General features: G+C 41.5%; 1 protein-coding gene across 1 annotated transcript in view; it reads left to right on the top strand.

Moving 5' to 3' along the window:
* The window catches only part of MAPKAP1 (mitogen-activated protein kinase associated protein 1), a 268,575-nt gene that overhangs the window by 14,310 nt on the left and 232,210 nt on the right, over positions 1-22,055 (top strand).

A 22,055-nucleotide genomic window follows, 5' to 3' on the forward strand; every position in this document is an offset into this window, starting at 1 on the left:
AGATCCTGCCACTGCACTCCAGCCTGGGTGACAGAGCGAGACTCCGTTTCAAAAAAAAAAAAAAGCCTTGGTGCTGTGGCTCATGCTGTAATCCTAGCACTTTGGGAGGCTGCAGATGGATCACTTGAGGTGAGGAGTTCGAAACCAGCCTGGCCAACATGGTGAAACCCCATCTCTACTAAAAATTCAAAAATTAGCTGAGCTGTGGTAACGTGTGCCTATAATTCCAGCTACTTGGAAGACTGGAGAATTGTTTGAACACCTGGGAGGCAGAGATTGCAGTGGGCCAAGATTGCACCACTGCACTCCAGCCTGGGTAACAGAGTGAGACTCTATCTCAAAAAAAATATATGTGTGTGTGTGTGTGTGTGTGTGTGTGTATACACACACCTATGTATATGTGTGTGTGTGTATATATACACACACCTATATATGTAAAAGTTTCCATTAGCTTAGCTTTTTGCTTAATTGTAATCATTTTATTCAATCAATATATACTGAATCTGTATTGGTCACTAGTCATATGTGTGGGAATTGACCAATGAAATCTACAGACATGGTCCCTAGTCTCATGAACTTGCATTCTAGAAAGGGAAAGGACAGCCTAGGTGGAGAAGTAGAACCTAACTTGAAGCGTTATAGTAATGAGAGTCAAGGTGAGTATGGAGGAGTATCTACTTTGGACTTGATAAAGTGAAATCTTCCTGGGGCAGGAGATGTCTGAGTGTGAAGGAAAAAGAGATGTCTAAGCCAAGTGACAAGACAGATAAAATTTCTAGAGAGAAGAAGTATATGTTCAAAAGTTGAAGAAAACCAAGTTCACTGAGGCCAGAGTAGAAAGAACTGATGGGATATGTGGGAGATGGGGCTGCAGATGTAGGCAAGGCTTGGTCATGTTGAGGAGTTGGGAGAGTCATTGAAAGATTTTAAGACAAGTTAGGAAACAATTGCAGTAGCCTAGGTATGAGACATGGTGACTTGGATTAGTGTTTGTGTTTCTTTGTTTTTTTAAGAGACAGGGTCTCACTCTGTCACCCAGGTTGGAATGTGGTGGTGTGATCACAGCTCACTGCAGCCTTGACTTCCTGGCCTCGAGCAATTCTCTTACGTCAGCCTCCCGAGTAGCTAGGACTACAGGCACGCGCCACTGCTCCTAGTTAATTTTAAAAAGTTTTTGGTACAGACAGAATCTGCCCAGGCTGCTCTTGAACTCCTGATCTCAAGTGATCCTTTTGCTGTGACCCTTCAAAGCACTGGGATTGTAGGTGTGAACCACTGCACCCAGCTGAATTAGGTTATTGAGATGAAGTGAAGTGGATGAAATCTAAGGAGAGAGAAGTTAGGATGCACAGGATGGGTAACTAAATGGCTCTGGGCTTCATAAAAGGGAGCCAAGGATCCTGGCTTGGACATTCTATATGTTTTCTAATTTTATTTAAGTTTGAGAATATGTGTTTAAGTACATCATAGATAAGGGGTCCAGGCGTCTTATTTTCCAAAAAGAAAATAAGACCCCACAATATATACTACTAACGACTAGTTTTCTTTTACGTGAATTGGGAAGGATATGAACACTGGAGTGTCACTTTGGGGCCCTACAATGGAACAGTAGTTTTGTGAGGTAACGAGAAAAACTGAGCCTCAGATAAATGTGACCTTCCCAATTTTCTCAGCAACTAAGTGCTGGAATTGGGAGCATACCCAGCTCTCCAAAGTTGTTGTGTTTGCTGCCATGTCATGTTGCCTTTCTTGGTTTATCTCCTTCAGTTTGTTTATTCCAAAGTGAAGAGAATTAACTCTCCAAGTACCAGTAGCTCGGTAGGCTGCTGACAGAGGTATTGTGTTAGTGGTGGCTTCTCAGGCAGATCCCCTGGTGTGGATTAGAGTATTGTCTGGTGCTCTGGTAGGAGAAGCTGCTCCAGTGTGTGGGGGTTTGCTTCAGCAAAGCCAGAAGTTCTGATGGGATTTCTGGTACTAGGATTAACCTCCTTCAACTAGAAATGTAGGTTAGCCACCTTTACACAGGTCACCAAGGTATATGACAGTTCTCTTTTCCCCAGAAGACTTGGAAACTCCCATTTTTGCATGAGGAATTTGATGTCTATTTGATATAATCAACTTATATTACAGATTGTTTAAAAATTGTTGTTTACTGTTGCCAATTCTGCTTCTTAGGTACTTTCTTGATATCCTTGTGTTGGAATCACCTGAATTAGAAGAAATTTAGGATGTAGCATGGATCCTAGCCTTCCTGTGTTTCTATCCCCTCTCTTTTTTAAAAATTGAGATATAATTCGAATACCGTAAAATTCACACCTCTAAAATGTACAATTTACTGGTTCTTAGGATATTCACAAAGTTGTATAACTGTCACTATTAACTAATTCCAGAACATTTTTGTCACCTCAGAAAGAAATCTCATATCCATTAGCAGTCACTCCACTTTTCCTCCTCCTGCTGCTGGCAACCATTAATCTACTTTCTGTCTCTATGGATTTGCCTATTCCGAACCTTTCATATACAAGGAATTACACAGTTTGTGGCCTTTGATGTAGTGTAATATTTTCAAGGTTCACCTATGTTGGAGCATGGATCAGTACTTCATTCCTTTTTGTTGCCAAATAATATTCCATTGTGTGTCTGTACTACATTTTGTTTATATGTTGATCAGTTGATGGACATTTGGGTTATTTCTACCTTTTGGCTATTATGAATACTACTGTGAACATTTGTATACAAATTTCCATGTGAACATATGTTTTTAGTTCTCTTGGGTATATTCCTAGGAGTGGAGTTGCTGGGTCATATGGTAACGCTCTGTTTAACATTTTGAGAAACTGCCAAGCTGTTTTTCAAAGCAGCTGCATTATTTTACATTTTCTCCAACAATGTATAAGGTCAGCCTCCTTTCTGATTCTGTTCTCCTCAGGTTCTGTATTTCTCTGCTCTGGGCTGGAAGCAGCTCTAGGTCTAGGAATTCCACAAGCCTTTTGTTTAAATAGGTGGGAAATTATCTATTTTTCTCTGTTCAGCCAGGTTCATTTTACAAGCATGTGTGTACCAGACATATGTATTGGGCATTAGTGATAGCAAGTCCAATGCCCTTTCCACTCAAGGACTTTACAGTCCAGCAGTGGATCTTCTTACTAGGAAATGCGAGGTAAGGGGGAAAGCCAGTGAAGAAAGTTATAGCTTATAAATTCATGAGTTTACACAGCATGGATAGCTAACTTCAGGATCTAGCCAAAGATTGACTTTTTTTTTTTTTTCAACTTCTTTTTTTTCTTTTTTCTTTAGGCTACCCTTTAACTATTGCTGTTCCTTGGTTTTATCCCTAGGTTACTATTCTTACGTATTTTCCCTGGGCAAAATTCACAGCTATGGATTTACCTGTCACATGTTGATGTCTCCCAAGTTTGCTCAGACCTTTCTCCTGGGCTCTCAGGTTTGTGTTTTGATGGATCTCTATTTGGGTAATCCTTAGACAACTGAAGCCCACTCATTGTGTCTGAAACGTAACTACGCATCTCCCCACTACCTGATAATCTGTTTTTGCTTTTGAGTTTATAGTTTTATTTGTTGGCACTATCACACAAGCCATAAACTTCCCCCTTCTTAATCCTCCACATTCACTCGGTCACCAAGTTCACAAGTTTTTTTTGTTTGTTTGTTTGTTTTTTGAGACAGAGTCTTGCTCTCTTGCCCAGGCTGGAGTGCAGTGGCACGATCTCAGCTCACTGCAAGCTCCACCTCCCAGGTTCACACCATTCTCCTGCCTCAGCCTCCCAACTAGCTGGGACTACAGGCGCCCGCCCCATGCCCGGCTAATTTTTTGTATTTTTAGTAGAGATGGGGCTTCACCGTGTTAGCCACGATGGTCTCCATCTCCTGACCTGGTGATCCACCTGCCTCAGCCTTCCAAAGTGCTGGGATTACAGGCGTGAGCCACTGCGCCCAGCCTCTACCAGTTTTTATCTCTTAAATATTTTGTGACTGTTTCTTGAATTCATATAACCATCTTTCACTGCCTTCAGATTTCATTATCTCCGGGCTATAGTCACAGCTTTATAACTAGTCTTCTGTTTTGTCCATCAAATTAATCTTCTATACAGCTGCCAGAGCAGTCTCTCTGTAATCCTAGTTAGCAACTTTGAACTCCATGTAATTTTAGTTACTAAATACGTGTTGTTCTGCTGTTTCTTGCTTCAGTGCCTTGTCTGATGCTGTGTCTTCTACCTCGAATATTGCCTTTTGCCCCCTCTTCCAACCTTGCAATTTCTCATCTTTGAAGATTCATCTTAGACCGGGAATAATAGCAGTAATAATAGTAAACAGTTGTAATGGTGCTTACCATGGGTCAGGCACTGAAGCACATAACATGTATTAATTCATTCAGTCCTCACAACAATCCTATGAGGCAGGCACTGAGCTTACTCCCATTTACAGATGAGGGAATAGAGACACAGAAGTTGTGACTTTATTAAGGTCCCACCGTGAGTGGCCAGGTCCGGGTTGGAAGCCAGGCAGCCTGAAGATGGTTTGCTTTCAGCCTCTCCTACGCACCCTCTCTCAACTTCTGCCATTCCCTTGACTTCCCCCACTGCAAAGGGTAGTTAGTTATCTTTTCTTTGCTTCTGCAATAACTCACACATGGCCTGATGTTTTTGTTTTAAGCATTTCTTGAAACTTCTGAAATTTCTGATCAAGGAGCCAGGATTATAGATTGTTCAATTGCTGGTTCACTCTCTCTCTTTTTTTAACTATTAAGGTGGCTAAGTTGGAAGTGACTCCTTCCATTATTGTGATCTTAGTCTTCTCTGTGAAGCCTTGTCTGAATATCTAGTCTCATTTGGATATTTTTTCTTTGTGTCTCCATAGTACATTGTTTTTTTGAGATGGGGTTTTGCTCTTGTAGCCCAGGCTGGAGTGCAATGGCGCGACCTGGGCTCACTGTAACCTCCGCCTCCTGGGTTCAAGTGATTCTCCTGCCTCAGCCTCCTGAGTAGCTGGTGTTACAGGTGCCCACCACAGTGCCCGACTAATTTTGTATTTTTTTTTAAGTAGAGATGGGGTTTCACCGTGTTGTGTTGGCCAGGCTGGTCTTGAACTCTTGACCTCAGGTGACCTGCCCACCTCAGCCTCCCAGAGTGTTGGGATTACAGGCATGAGCCACCACGCCTGGCCCATAGTACGTTGTTGTAGACTCCTCTAGCATTGTTCTCATTCTTCTTCTTTTTTTTTTTTTTGAGATGGAATCTTGCTCTGTCGCCCAGGCTGGAGTGCAGTGGTGTGATCACGGCTCACTGCAACCTCCACCTCCCTGGTTCAAGTGATTCTCGTAACTCAGCCTCCCGAGTAGCTGGGATTACAGGCACCCACCACCACGCCCAGCTAATTTTTTGTAGAGATGGGGTTTCACCATGTTGACCAGGCTGGTCTTGAACTCCTGACCTCAGGTGACCTGCCCGCCTCAGCCTCCCAAAGTGCTGGGATTACAGGTATGAGCCACCGCACCTGGCCTGTTCTTTATTGTGGCCATTTGTATACCTGTATTTAACTCCTTGTTTGACTGTAAGCCTCTTGGGAATAGGGACTATGACTTAGCACTTTATACGCCTAAACCTCAGCATGTAGTATGTATTCATGCTTATTGAATGAACTGATAAGTCTCTCTATACCCATACCTAGACTTGTGTGTGAGAAGTGGAGTAAGAAGATTAAGATGAAGTGAGCTTAAGCTGGAAATGTGAGATAGCATATTGTAATGATTGGGAGCAGGATTCTGGAGCCAGGCTATCCTGACTCCACCTCTTACTAGTTGCGTGGCCTTGGACAAGTTTGTGCCTAAGTTTACTGATTTATAGAACATGAAGAATTGTAGAGTCTACCTCATAGCTTTGTGAATGGCAAAAGTGCCTTTATTTTGTTTTTAAGAGATGAGGGTCTTACGGCCGGCTAATTTTTGTATTTTTTTGTGGAGATGGGGTTTTGCCATGTTGCCCAGGCTGGTTTTGAACTCCTGAGCTCAAGCGATCCACCCACCTCTGCCTCCCAAAGTGTTGGGATTACAGGCGTGAGCCACCATGTCTGGGCTGAGAATTGATTATTTTATTTAAATTGTATGTTGTGGATCATTCCCACCCTAATTATAGTATTATAAGCAGAATGAAGCCAGTTCTGTTACATTATCCTCGTGTTTGGTACACCGTGGTGATTTTAAAAATGAAGTAGTCTAGTTGGGCATGGTGGTTCATGCCTGTAATCCCCGTACTTTGGGAGGCCGAGGCCAGCAAATCATCTGAGTTCAGGAGTTCAAGACCAGCTTGGCCAACATGGTGAAACCCCATCTCTACTAAAAATACAAAAAACTAGCCGGGCGAGGTGGCAGGCGCCTGTAGTCCCAACTACTCGGGAGGCTGAGGCAGGAGAATGGCGTAAACCTGGGAGGCGGAGCTTGCAGTGAGCTGAGATCCGGCCACTGCACGCCAGTCTGGGCGACAGAGTAAGACTTCATCTCAAAAAAAAAAAAACAAAAAAAAACAAGATTAGCAGGGTGTGGTGGTGGGCGGCTGTAATCCCAGTTATTCAGGAGGCTGAGAGGTAGGAGAATCGCTTGAACCTGGGAGGTGGAGGTTGCAGTGAGCCGAGATTGCACCATTTGTAGTCTAGCCTGGATGACAAGAGCAAAACTCCATCTCAAAAAAAAAAAAGAAAAAAAAATGAGATAGTCTAGAAGGTTCTGAGAAAATACCTAGCAAAGTTAACACAGTTTTGTTAATAACAACAATAGCCATTATCATTTATTGAGATTATGAAAGCTCTATTCAAGTGAAAATACAAAGCACCATTCAAAGTTACATAAAAGTAGTTTGAGGATTATCTGCTGGATTATCTCGTTGCTGTCTTCTCTTCATCAGGAGTTGAATTAATGAGTTTGACAGTTGACAGCTTGTTTATTTTCCTTCCAAAAAGATATAGCTAGAATAGGAAAAGTCAGTAATATTGCATCTTAGATTTATATAGTGCTTTTTAGCTTTCTGTAAATATTCTTTTAAAAATTTTTTGAGACAGGGTCTCACTCTGTTGCCCAAGCTGAAGTGCAGTGGCTCAATAATGCTCACTGTAACCTTGAACTCCTCGGCTCAAGTGATTCTCCCATCTCAGCCTCTTGAGTAGATGGAACTACAGGTATGTGCTCCCATGCCTGGTTAATTAAAAAAAAATTTTTTTTTGTATAGGTGGGGTCTTGCTCTGTTGCCCAGGCTGGTCTCAAACTCCCAGCCTGAAGTGATTCTCCTGTCTCTGCCTCTCAAAATGCTGGGATTTACAGGCATGAGTCACTGTGCCCAGCCTCTATTTTGTTTTATAGTAGCATCACTGTGAAATGGATAATAGGACACATATTAAGGCTATTTCGCTATAGAGGAAACAGAGTCAGAAGCACTGACTCTCCTAAAGTCATCCCATAGCTAGTCTCTTTAACAATGACAAATGTTAACTAATCCATAGCAGATGTCACTAATCCATAGCCTGTGACAGCAACGTGGAATTCTAGATGTGGCAACCCACTGTGCATTTTTATAATCACATTTTAATTTTCTGTTAATATTAGTTTCTTTTATGATAACACTCTGAAGATAACTGTATTGTTTATCAATTTTAAGTCTTGTAGTTATTGGAACCAATTTATATATATACTGGGATTAAAAAAAAAAAAAAAAAGATGGGCTGGGCATGGTGGCTCAGGCCTGTAATCCTAGCACTTTGGGAGGCCGAGGTGGGTGGATCACCTGAGGTCAGGAGTTCGAGACCAGTCTCACCAACATCGTGAAACCCTGGCTTTACTAAACGTAGAAAAATTAGCCGGCCGTGGTGGTGGCACCTGCAGTCCCAGCTACTGGAGAGGCTGAGGCAGGAGAATCACTTGAACCTGGGAGGTGGAGGTTGCAGCTGAGATCATGCCCCTGCACCTCAGCCTGGGCGACAGAGCAAGACTCTGTCTCTCAAAAAAAAAAAAAAAAAAAAAAAAGAAAAAAACCAAAAACGGCAATAATGCCTGTTCAGATCAGTCAACGTGGTTTACCTTTGTAGAGAGTATACTGGCAACATCTTGATGCTATTACAATTCTTTGTCAAAAAAGAGATTCCTCGTGCCTCTGAGTTTGAACTATGGCACAGGTGTGGTAGAGGTAAAACATGCAATGAAATTCTGGTCGAGGGAAAACCATCTGAAGCAAAAACACCCAAAATCTTTTACATGGGCTCCAGGATAAACCTTTCCCAGTCACATCCTCCTTTTCCTCCTCCACACAGTGACTGGAATGGAATTTAAGAGCTAAAAGGCCCTTCATATAGTTCAGCCATGCTATTTAACAGATGTAAGAACAGATGAGGTTGAAAGAAGTCACTTGTACAAGGCCGTGTAATTAGGTCCCTGAAATTTAGGTTTCCTGAGTTGATCTTTGCGGTAAAGTGTGTTGCTTTTCTTTTTGTTTTTTTTTTTTTTTTTTTGAGACAGAGTGTTGCCTAGGCTGGAGTGCAGTGGTGTGATCTCGCCTCACTGTAAGCTCCACCTCCCGGGTTCATGCCATTCTCCTGCCTCAGCCTCCCGAGTAGCTGGGACTACAGGTGCTTGCCACCTTGCCCAGCTAACTTTTTGTATTTTTAGTATAGACGGGGTTTCACCGTGTTAGTCAGGATGTTCTCGATCTCCTGACCTTGTGATCCGCCCGCCTCAGCCTCCCAAATTGCTGGGATTATAGGCGTGAGCCACCGCGTCCGGCCCGTTCATTCATTAACATAGCAACCAGGGAGATCCTTTTAAATGTGAGATAGATAATTCACAATCCTCCAGTGACCCCTCATTTCACTTGGAGTAAAAGCTTAAGGCTTTAGGATGGCCTGTGAGGCCCTACAGACTCACCCCACTATTTCAGATCTTATCTACTACTTGCTTCTTGGCGGACTCCTTGCTACTCCTTGAGCAGTGTGAGGCATGTTCCCTTCTGCTTGGCAGACCTATGCCCTGGAGTGTCTACGTGGCTTGGTCTCTCACCTCCTTCAGGTGTTAAGTCAGATGTCACTTAAGTGAGGCATTCCTTGGCTATTTTATTTACTGTTGCAATTCATGGCTCCATCCAGCATTATCCATTTCTTTCTCTGTGCTGTTTTTCTTCATGGCACTTCTAACTCACCATATAATTTACTTCTTTGTCCTGTCATGAGGGCAGGACTTTGCCTTCTCTGCTGTGTTTTCTGCATCTAGAACAATGCCTGGCACACAGTAGGCATTCAGTAAATATTTGTTGAATGAATAAAATCAACAAACACTTAGCGCCTTACTAACAGGCAATGTGCCGGGTTAATTATTTGGTAGAACTAGGAACGAAGTGCAGTGAAATGGCACATGAAAGGAGCAGGCCAGGTGCAGTGGCTCACATCTCTAATCCTAATGCCCTGGGAGGCCGAGGGGGAGGATCGCTGGAATCCAGGAATTCAAGACCAGTGTGGGCAATGTGGTGAGACCCTGTCTCTGCAAAAAATTAGCTGGGCGTGGTAGTGCGTGCTTGTAGTCCCAGCTACCTGAGAGGCCAAGATGGGAGGATCGCCTGAGCCTAGGAGGTTAAGGCTACCACTGAGTTGGATTTTGAATAATATGTTAGGAAGTAGTCAGCGGAAGAAGGGTGAAAAGGCTTCTTTGGCTCTCCTTAGGGTAGATTAAAATTTCAGAAAACAGAGTTGAACTTTTTTAGCCCTTAGAAGGTTTGAGCGTAGATTTTAGTAGTAAAGTTCTATAGTTTCAGTACAAACAAAACAGTTTCAAGGGAGTTGAAAACTGCCACAGATTTAGTGGCTTCAAACCCCACATTATTGTGGGGTTTTTCAAGCTTGGCATTGTTCATATTGATATTTGGAGAGGTGTAATTTTTTGTTGTGGGTGCTGCCTTGTGCATTGTACCATGTTTACTAGCGTCACTGGCATCTACCTACTGGCTACTAATAGCATCCATCTCTAGTTGTAACAACTGGAACTATCTCCAGATATTGATTGCTTAAATGTCTCTCGGGGAAAAAAACCTGGCTTCCATTTGAACCATTACATTACTGTTGATGGGATCTTTAGCAAATTCACAAATGATTTGGGGAGATTTATACCTTAATGAAGTAACCATATTTGTGAATCTAGAATTGGGTAAAAAAATTTAAAATTGTTGATTCCTTAAAAATGATACTCATGTAACTCACTGTAATGAGGATAGAAATAAAGTGCTATTAAAATAGGTTGGACTCTGGGTCATATAGAAGGGGTTGCCAAGGACGAGATACTTCTGTTGGACTTACAAGAATAAGATTTATATTGCGGAAGGGCACACCTGAAGTAAAGGAGTATCATTACCAAAGGCCAGTACATATTCAGTGCAGTCCTGGAAGTTGCATGATGGGGAGGGAAGAGGTAGTGAAACTGCGTTTTAGAGAGCCTTATGTGTTATATGTGAAGGGGTGTAGGCTTGTTTTCCTTCACTATGCTGGATTCATTTTCTTTTGCTGCATAACAAATTACCACAAACTTATCTGCTTAAAACGATATTAATTTATGATTTCACCACGAGTCAGGAGTCATGGCTTCAGCTGAGTTTTGTGTTCACGCTCTCCAAGGGATGAAATTAAGGTGTCAGCTGACTATAGCCTCATCTAGAGGCTCACTCGGGAAAGATCTTCCAAGGTCTCTCAGGTGGTAGTGGAATTCGTTTCCTTGCGAAACGAATGTGACTGAGATGCTCCTTTTCATGCTAGTGGTTGGCCAGGACCATTTTCAGCTGCTAGAGGCTGCTCTCAGGTCCTTGCCATGTGTATCCATAACATAGCTGTTCGCTTCATGAAGGCCAGTAAGAAGATCTCTCTGGCTTAGAATCACTCTTTTCAGTTGGCTAAGATGGAGTCTTATATAATGGAAAGTAATCAAGGAAGTGACTGTCTCATCACCTTTGCCATGTTTTATTGGTTAGAAAGAAGCAAGTGAGATTCCACCCACACTCAAGGGGAGGGGAAAACAGAAAGGGGCAAGAATTTAAGCTGAGCACAGTGGCTCATGCCTATAATCCCAGCGCTTTGGGAGGCTAAGGTGGGTGGATCGCCTGAGGTCAGGAGTTTGAGACCAGCCTGCCCAACATAGTGAAATCCCATCTCTACTAAAAATACAAAAAATTAGCTGGGCTTGGTGGTGGTGGGCACCTGTAATCCCAGCTACTAGGGAGACTGAAGCAGGAGAGTCGCTTGAACCTGGGAGGCAGAGGTTGCAGTGAGCTGAGATCATGCCATTGCACTCCAGCCTGGGCAACAAGAGCAAAACTGCATCTCAAAAAAAAAAAAAATTTAAAATTCTATCTACTGGGTCCACCCTCAGAAGATCCATGAAGGCAGTGGCCAAAAGTCTTTATTTTTGCTCAGCATTGTATCTTTGGTGCCCAGCATGTGGTAAGTGCCTTATAGATATTTGTCAAATGAATGAAACCAGTGAATGAATATTTGGTAGACAGTTGAGTGCTATTTACAGCTTAAGCTCCTAAACTGGTAATTTCATGTGGAGAAACAGTCTAGTTGCTTTGGCATTATTTATATTCTTCACTTTAGGTAAAACTAGTAAACATTTTGACCTGAGATCTTAAAGTAAAACCTAAAATTGTTTATTTTCACAAGTGTCAATCGAATCTATTATGTCAGAGAGACAACACCCATTGGAAAAATAATTTAGGGGCTACATTGTACCAGACTGGCAGAGTTCTTGTAACAGCTGGAAATGTTAGCAGGTTTGAAGTTTTGGGGGTGGTGAGTGGTTAGGTTGTTTGAAGTTTCACAGCTATTGCTAGCACATAAACATTATTTCAAAACACTTTGAAAATACAGATTGTTTTATAACAGCTGAATAACAATATTTTATTCAAACTTGTGCTTAGAACTTTATAGTTTAGTGTGGTTTATACTTAACAGTTCTTCAACCTTATAGGAAACATCTTTTGAGTATAATTTAGAGTTTTGAGTCCGTTTATAAAGTGCCATTTTATCTATACAAAATGACATTTCTGACACCAAAGTCTGTGTTTTTCCACTAGATCCGTGCTGTTCAGCTGGGGTTAAGAGAGTCCTAGGGTGTACTGGAAGCTACAAAGTAACCGTGGTACATTTTCCTGAAGTATCAGTTTTAGTGGTGTATTTGAAGATAAACATTTTTTTTCCTGTTAAAGCAAACATGGGGTGGGGGGGGGACACAGTGGCTCATGCCTGTAATCCCAGCTCTTTGGGATGCCAAAGTGGGAGGATCGCTTGAGCCCAGGAGTTTGAGACTAGCCTGGGGAAGATGACTAGACTCTTGTCTCTGCAAAAACATTTAAAAATTAGCTGGGTGTGGTGGTGCTTGCCTGCAGTCCCAGGCTGGCATGGGAGGATCGCTTGAGCCTGGGAAGTCAAGACTGCAGTGAGCTGTGGTCACACCACTGCACTCCAGCCTAGGTGACAGAGTGAGACCCTGTCTCTGTAAACAAACAAACATATATAGGTGCAGTGTAGTATAAAATAGAATACAAAATATGAATGAATTCTAAAAATAAATTATTATGGCATGTTACTGTAGGTGGCTCCCCTAGGTTGTCTCATACCTTGATTTATGGTCACTGTCCAGTGCCCTTCAGGTGTGTCCGTGGAGAAGTTTGAGAGTCACTCTGCCAGGTTCTTTTTAACTGGATCTTGGCAGATGTAAGATTCTGAGGCATTTCAGGTGGAGGTTAGTGGCATAAGACAAGAAAATCAGGGATCAGGGTTCCTTTGTCTGAGGGAGACATTTGATAGAAGAAGAGACCTTGACTCCTGATAGGTTAGTGGGAGACTTGTCCCTGATGACTTAATCACTCACGGGGCCTCAGCAGGACAGCTGGAATGACAGAGATGGCTGAGCTTCTTTCTCCACATAGTCTTTTATCCCTGACTTTTTCCCATAATTCAGAAGTGTTCCAGAGAAGGCCAGGGAAGAAGCTGCAAGTGCTGTTGAGGCCAAGGTTCAGAACTTCCACAACATTCCTTTCCGTATATTCTGTTGGTCAAAGCAAATTGCAATGTGAGCCCAGATTCAAGGGATGGGGAAATAGACTCCACCTCTTGATGGGAGGAGCTTCAACAATTGTGGTCTTAAAAAATCTACCTTGTCTCCTTGGGCAAGATTCTTAACTCCTTTAAGCCTTAGTTTTGTTTGTTTTTAAATCTATAAAATGAGGATAGTATCAATACCTACCTCCTGAAGTGGCTGTAAGGATTAAATATGTTGTTACGTGAAAAGTGATTAGTACATCTCCTGGTAAGAGCGCTGTAAATGTCGACTGTTACTGTTTCACTTGTGTTTCTGCCTAATGAAAGTATAGCTATCCTTAAATACCTCTGCCTTCCTTCCTGAAGTCTTCTGTGATGTTCCTGTCTCTTGGAAAATGTATTGTCTTAATATCTCATTTGGTGGCGGGTTTATCTTGCTTTATGTTATTGTTCCCTATGTGTATGACATAGCTCCTCTGCTGAAGTTTGTAAGTAAACTTCTGGAGGGGGCAGACCAATATTTATACAATTTTTCATTTAGTACTGAAATGATTTTGTGAATGAATCTCATCCAAAATAAGACAAATCATTTCTGTTGTTTTAATCTAGTAAGCACTTTTAGTCAAAATATGGAAATAAAAATGTAAAAAGAAGCAGCAAACTCTCTAGATATATGGTCTCACTATTTACTGCTTAATGAAATTGGGCATATTCACATGGAGAAGATTTTAATTCCCTGAGGGGGAAAAAGCTCAATTTTTGCTAGTCTAAAAAATAAATGAACGTTTAATTTAGAGTTAAATTGGAGAGAGTTAGAGAAAGAGATTTAAAAGCAATAAAGTGTGTTTTATTTTAATGGTCACTTCAATTATTTTCAGATTTCAGGAGGTATGAATTCTGAGCTTTAACTAGATCAAAGAATATTGAAATCTTAGTAAAAAAATAAAAAAGGAGGGTCTGTTGGTTTTTATAAATGGAAGACGTTGTATATAATAAAAAGCCTTTTTTTTTTTTCCCCCACTTGTAATCATTCCTTGTTGTGGGAAATAAATGTGAGTGTTCCTATGACACATTTAAGGACTCCTATACAGGTATTAGCTTTAACTCGCCCAATGCTAATAGTGTGAAGTCAGGGTACAGTGTGGAAAGGTAAAAAATAAAAATAAAAAAAAATAAATCCCGCATCTGCTGTTACATGTTGTTAACTCCCTCAGCAGACGTTAAATCATTTCAAGTACAATAATAGTGTGGGAGGTAAATTAACTAACCATTAACAGTCTTATAAATACACAATTAACATGCCAACATTTATATGGCACATTGATGGGGCAGCAGTAATTTTTGATTGGGAGTTTGCAGACCTTTGAGAAGCCTCAGGCTGTTGCCTATTCTGACAAGTTTTCACAGATTGCAGGTGAGAGGGTGGGAAGTCTGCTGAGCAGAGGGAAGTGAGCGGGGAGTGTTTTGAAAAAGTCCAGGAAGGGGGATTTCCTTCTAACCATTGGATAGATGTGAGCATTGTAAGTCTGTTGTTGCCTATCTCAGGTCCTTAGAGACTGAAGAAGTATAGGGCAGGCTTGTTTGCTTGTAGTGAGTTATTTGAAGAAATAGAATATTTCAGGTATAGACTTGAACTGAAGGTACATGAGTCACTAGGGATTTTAAAAAATATTCTTAGACGTAACTAGATATTTAAAGTAAACCCTTCCTCTGTGATTTCAGGTCAACAATGAGATGATCACTGAAGTTCCTTTCTTGTGTGAAATTTTGTGACTTTTATTTTTTTGAACAACCATTACATGCACTGATTGTTTCTTGCTATTGTACAAGCACCGTTGTTGTTAGTGGAGGGGAGCTAAGGGTTTACTGCATAACACATTTGCTCTCTTATGTCTTTCACAGAGACCCATGGGAGAAATTTCTCTCAGGCTTCAGGACCAAATAAGTACAATAGGCTTCTAAAAAGTCATGTTCGGCCAGGCGCGGTGGCTCACACCTGTAATCCCTGCACTTTGGGAGACTGAGGTGAGGGGATCACCTGAGGTTAGGAGTTCGAGACCAGCCTGGCCAACATGGTGAAACCCTGTATCCACTAAAAATACAAAAATTAGTGGGGCCTGGTGGTGCACACTTGTAATCCCAGCCACTCAGGAGGCTGAGGCAGGAGAATCGCTTGAACCAGGGAGGCAGAAGTTGCGGTTAGCCAAGATTGCACTACTGCACTCCAGCCTGGGCAACAATGCGAGACTCTGTCTCAAAAAAAAAAAAATTGTGTTCATTATGACTGTTGTAACTTTGTCCCTCTTTGTTTTGAGAGGCCTTGTGGTGTAGCGATTAAGATCGCAAGCTCTTGAATTTGATTTTTAGTTCTATGTATTAGCTGTCTGGCTTTGGGCAAGTTTCGTAACCTTTCATTTTCTCAGTTTTTTTCTTTTTTTCTTTTTTTTTTTTTTTGAGACGGAGTCTTGCTCTGTGGCCCAGGCTGGAGTGCAGTGGCCGGACCTCAGCTCACTGTAAGCTCCGCCTCCTGGGTTCACACCGTTCTCCTGCCTCAGCCTCCCGAGTAGCTGGGACTACAAGCGCCCGCCACCTCGCCCGGCTAGTTTTTTGTATTTTTTAGTAGAGACGGGGTTTCACCGTGTTAGCCAGGATGGTCTTGATCTCCTGACCTCGTGATCCACCCGTCTCGACCTCCCAAAGTGCTGGGATTACTAAAGGCGTGAGCCACCGCACCCGGCCTCAGTTTTTTTCATAAGCCATTATAAATAAAGTTTGGAAATGAGTGTATATAAAATTATCCAAAATTATATTAAGACTTATGCCCATGAAAACCTACTAAAAATTATTCCCATGTTTAGAGCATGTTCCCAGTCCCCACAGGCAGGTTTCATGATCATTACTGAACACAGACGGGTGTGTAATCTGGGAACAGTATCCAAAATGCATCTGAAACCACCCTTAGCACTTAGTAGAAACTTAGTAAATATTTGTTGAATATTTATTCATTTGAAGTGTAAAAGGAAATCCACCCAGTATATTAAAAATTCATCTGTTGGCCTGGCATAGTGGCTCACGCCTGTAATCCCAACACTTTGGTAGGCCAAGACTGGTGGATCGTTTGAGCCTAGGAGTTCAAGACCAGCCTGGGCAATGTGATAAAACCCCATTTCTACAGAAAATACAAAGAGTAGCCAGGCGTGGTAGTGTGAGCCTATTCTCCCAGCTACTTGGGAGGCTGAGGTGGAAGAATCGCCTGAATCTGGGAAGTTGAAGCTACAGTGAGCTGTGATTGTGCCTCTGTACTTCTGCCTGGGCGATGGGAATGAGGCCTTGTCTCAAAAAAAAAAAAAAAAAAAAAAAATTTTTTTGTGTTATTTTGGGACATCTCTTTCTTCTGTATGTGGATATCCCTATTGCTTCCATTTTTAGTAAAACAAATCTTTATGCTTTAAAGAACGTTGTGTTAAAAAGTGTGAGAAAGAAGCTGTGAAAAGTGGGAAAGCTTAGGCAAGGTGATATTATTTATCTGTGACCTAAAGGTATACTAAAAGGTCTATCTTATTTTATTATTATTATTATTTTTGAGACAGAATCTCACTCTGTCGCCCAGCTGGAATGCAGTGGCAATTTCGGCTCACTGCAACCTCCGCCTGCCAGATTCAAGAGATTTTCATGCCTCAGCCTCCCGAGTAGCTGGGACTACAGGCACGCACCACCACACCCCCCTCGTTTTTATATTTTCGGTAGAGATGGGATTTCACCATGTTGGCAAGGCTAGTCTCAAACTCCTGACCTCAGGTGATCCACCCGCCTTGGCCCCCCCAAAGTGTTGGGATTACAGGCATAAGCCACTGTACCCGGCCTTATTATTTTCTTGAGATGGAGTCTTGCTTCGTTGCCCAGGCTGGAGGGCAGTGGCGCCATCTTGGCTCAGCTCTGCCTCCTGGATTCAAGCGATTCTTCCACCTTAGCCTCCTCGCCCAGCTAATTTTTGTATTTTTAGTAGAGATGGGGTTTCACATGTTGACCTGTTGATTGGTCTCAAACTCCTGACCACAAGTGATCTGCCCGCCTCGGCCTCCCGAAGTGCTGGGATTATGGTTGTGAGCCACTGCACCTGGCCAAAAAACGTCTGACTGTCTCGGAGAATCAAGAGTTGGTAACATTCAGGGAAGGCATTCAAGGCCTGAAGAGACAGCATTTGTGAAAGTGTAGAATAGCATTTCTAAACCTTGTTCTGTGAAATGCTGTTACACACTGATATGTTTTAGTATTCCTATAGAAAACAATATTTATGGATGAAGTAAGTTTGGGATATATTGTGTTACTAGGTTCCTCCCTCTTGGAGAGTCACAATACACAGAGTATATAATTTTTTTTTTTCTTTGAGACAAGAGTCTCGCGCTGTTGCCCAGGCTGGAGTGCAGTGGGACTACAGGCGCCCGCCACCTCGCCTGGCTAATTTTTTTTTTTTTGTATTTTTAGTAGAGACAGGGTTTCACCATATTAGCCAGGATGGTCTTGATCTCCTGACCCCGTGATCTGCCCGCCTCGGCCTCCCAAAGAGCTGGGATTACAGGCGTGAGCCACCGTGCCCGGCCTACACAGAGTACATAATGTAAAAGTTTTGGGAAGTCCTGTGATAAAACAGCAAGAAGAAAACCTCTTTAACTTGGTTGAATCTGGTGTTTCCTAGACTTATTTTAAAACTTAAAAATTTTAAATTGTGGTAAAATATACATGGTATAAATGAGATGTAAAATTTCCTTTTTTTTTTTTGTGAGACGGAGTCTTGCTCTGTCGCCCAGGCTGGGGTGCAGTGGCCGGATCTCAGCTCACTGTAAGCTCCGCCTCCCGGGTTTACGCCATTCTCCTGCCTCAGCCTCCCGAGTAGCTGGGACTACAGGCGCCCGCCACCTCGCCCGGCTAGTTTTTTGTATTTTTTAGTAGAGACGGGGTTTCACCATGTTAGCCAGGATGGTCTTGATCTCTTGACCTCGTGATCCGCCCGTCTGGGCCTCCCAAAGTGCTGAGATTACAGGCTTGAGCCACCACGCCTAGCCAAAATTGACCATTTTAACCATTTTTAAATGTGTAGTTCATTGGCATTACATACATTCACATTATGGTGCAACCATCACCATTGTCCGTTTCCGTAACTTTTCCATCTCCCCAAACTGAAATGTACCCATTAAATACTTTTTCCCCATTACTCCCTTCCTCCAGCCCCTAGCAACTGTAGTTAGATTTTCTGTCAGTTTGACTACTTTAGGTATCTCATATAAATGGAATCATACAGTACTTGTCCTTTTGCGACTGACTTATTTCACTTAGCATAGTGTTCTCAAGGTTCATCTATGTTGTAATGTGTCAGAATTTCCTGTATTTGAAGGCTGAATAATATTCCATCATTTGTATATACTACATTTTGTTCATCCTCTACCACGTATTATTAATCGCTGGTTAATATTGTGTTATATGTATATGTCGTGGCATATGTGTACTGTTGTAGGTTCCTTTTAGATTTTCAGTATTACAAATTGCTCTGAGATAAATCCTTCACAGAGTTATCTCCTTAGAACAAATCCTAGAGGTAGGATTGCCCAGATAGTAGTCATGTTTTATATTTTGGTAAATATTACCAAATTACCTTCTAAAAAGTCCCAGTTTTCATTCCTTCGTATTGTGCATGAGAGTGCCCATTTCTCTGAACCCTTGCCAGAGTTAGATTTTTAAAAATCTTTTTGATTTTTGCACGACTGATCAGAGAGTACGATTTGTTTTTATCCCTGATCTGAATGTCTTTGTCTTGGAAATCAAACGTAGCTCTTTGGGAGATTTTTACAAATATTCTTTTGGGTTTTGAAAAGTAGTCTTGTTAGAATAAGTTGATAGTGTTCCAAGGTGACAATTTTGAAGGGTACATTGAAGAGATGCTCTTGTATTAAGAAAAAAAGGCAATCCTTTATTTATAATCACACCTGGCACTTACACCTGGCACATTCATATATGACTTATCTCTACAATGAAACTGAATAGTCCTTGGAAGGTAGACAGCAACATTTATTGAACTCCTGCCATGTGTAACAGCCTTTGTTGCCAGAAGGAATATGGTGTTATGGACCCTGTCCTTGTGGAACTTATAGTCTAAGTCTCTAAGTACACGTAACGGGAGGTAAAAAGTGACAAACACAATAATATGTTTTCTGGGGCAGTCCTGTGGGAGTTCCATATCAGAGTTGGTAGGGAATCAATATTTTTGGAATGAATCATACAGCTTCCTTAATGTATGAAGCCATAGTGTACTAATAGAGAAGATATCTGCTGTTGTTGAGGCATTTGTTCTGGAAGGATAAAGTTGGGGAGTTGGTGTGTGCCTTCAGAAGTGTTTACCTGTTCCTCTTGTCTTCAAAAGAAGTGATCTGTTTCCCTAGAATAGATTTTATTGAGGGTACTTCAGTATACTTTTGTCACTTTGCCTTTTGCCATTTGACTTTTTGGTACTAGAACACCTACTAAATGTGTGATCGCTTCTCGGCCTTTTGGCTAAGATCAAGTGTATTAAATGTGTGATTTCTCATTAAAGCCCTAATTTTTGCAAGGAAGAACTATTCAGTATGAATTTGAAAGCACCTTTCTCTGTACTGGTGACTAGTTGCCTTCCTTTCATGCAAGGAAGACGGCTTATTGTGATTGCTATAGAAGAATGTTTGCAGCTCTGATCTGTGATACTATGATTCCATAAATACTCTCATTTATAAATAAATCTGTGGTGTATACATTTTTTATGGTTATAGAGAAGTTCGTATTTTTACAAGTGAAATTTAAATGCTCACTGTTAATTTCGTGTTTTCTTCTGATCAATATCCTTAAAATGGTAGATTGACACTAATATTTCAGGGACCAGATATCTCAGAAATTTGGTGCTTAAAAGAATCCCATGGTATTAGGAGAGATTCTAGGTCTATATTAGGGTATTAACTTTTTGATTCAGGGATACTTTACTCACCTTTGCATTTCCCAGTAGCCTCAGAATAAAATAAGTACTCAAGGAATATATTAAGAGGGGAAAAAGTGAAGATTAATGTAATTCGCTTGATTAGAGATGCTTCTCAGTTAAATTTCTTTTTAATCTCAGTATCTTTATTTTAAGATCCACTATATGATGTCAACAGAATGATGTGTTTCCAGACAGCAATTTTTAAAACCTTAGTTAGCTGTAAGGATTTATTAGCTAGATTTCCTCTCTGTGTTCCATTTCTAGAAGAAACAGATTACAAGAAAATCTGGTGTTATAAGTCCTTCTAAAAGTAAATATCTTCTAGGACTGTTCCTGGAAACATAGTCAATCCAGCTTTCATATTCCTTGTACTTCGCAACGATTTTGCAGGGACAGGGAACTCACTCAGATGACTTGCAGTGTCCTCTATCACAAAGGAAGCACAGACTTCTTTTATGTGCCATGAACTTATAAGACAGATGGGATATTGACCTATTTTAGGACTACTTTAAGCAAGACTTGATAGTTGAAATTATTGATATTTTTATCATATTAATAGCTAACATTTATTTAATTACATGCCGTGTATTTTTTTGAGCACTTTACCTGCAATATCTCCTACATATCCTCTCATTCCTGAAGCTTCCATTTTATAAATGAAGGGAAAAAAAGGAGGCTCAAAAAGGTTAAGTATTTTGACCGAGATCTTATAGCTAACAAGTAATAGGGCCAGGATTTGAACCTTTCTGTCTCTAGGGCCTGGTACCTAACCATTGTTCTGCAATATTTTCTTTGTTGAGTATTTTCACTTAGCTGAGAGGGTGCTATCTTGTTACTAGAATAAATATTATTACAGTGTTTTTTGTTTGTTTTGTTTTGTTTTAGAAGACAGGGTCTCACTATGTCACCCAGGCTGGAGTGCAATGGTGCAATCATAGCTCACTGCAGCCTTGAATGCTGTGGCTCAGGTGATCCCCCCACCTCAGCTCATGAGTAGCTAGGACTACAGTCACATCCCACCATGCCCAGCTAATTAAAAAATAATAAATATATATATATTTTGTAGAGATAGAGTCTTTCTTACGTTGCCCATGTTGGTCTTGAACTCCTGGACTCAAGCAGTCCTCCTGCCTTGGCCTCCCAAAGGGTTGAGAGTACAGGTTTGAATCACTGTGCCCAGCCTCATTACAGTTTTAACAGGACTGAGGAAGCAGTTTTTATAATTAAGTTTCTAAAATGAGAAGCTGATCGTATAGTAGGTAGTTTTGATTGTAAGTTTTATTTTAAAAACACAGGCCGGGCATGGTGGCTCACGCCTGTGATTGCAGCACTTTGGGAGGCCAAGGCGGGCAGATCAACTGAGGTTGGGAGTTTGAGACCAGCCTGACCAACATGAAGAAACCCTGTTTCTACTAAAAATACGAAATTAGCCAGGCATGGTGGTGCATCCCTGTAGTCCCCGCTACACAGGAGGCTGAGGCAGGAGAATCACTTGAACTCGGGAGGTGGAGGTTGCGGTGAGCCAAGATGGCCCCACTGCACTCCAGCCTGGGCAACAAAAGTGATGCTCTGTCTCAGAAAAAAGAAAACAACAACAAAAACCACAGTACTATCTTGAAAGGAAAATACATTCGTTATGCAAAATTAATTTGGTGGTACATTTTTATAAAACCCCTAGTAACTCAGAAAGCATTGTCTCTGCCCTTTTAAACACTTCACAACCATGTGACAGGAGGGGAAATATAAACTGATGAAATACAGTTTTGTACTTTAGCACATCATTTGAGGAAAATACAACTTGTTCCCCCATGACCTTATAAAGTAATGAGAAGATTGCATGATGGTGAAGGGAGAAAGAAAGCAAAATTTATTGTTTTAACAGTAGTTATGTGCTTTGAGTGGCCTGACTTGTTAGGAGTTGCTGTGATTTGTTTTGCCAGAGTGCAAGCCTTCCTTTCTGATTTCTATGGAGATCTCA

Source organism: Colobus angolensis, unplaced genomic scaffold (genome assembly GCF_000951035.1).
Source record: "Colobus angolensis palliatus isolate OR3802 unplaced genomic scaffold, Cang.pa_1.0 Scaffold9, whole genome shotgun sequence".
In the NCBI taxonomy this organism is placed as follows: domain Eukaryota; kingdom Metazoa; phylum Chordata; class Mammalia; order Primates; family Cercopithecidae; genus Colobus; species Colobus angolensis.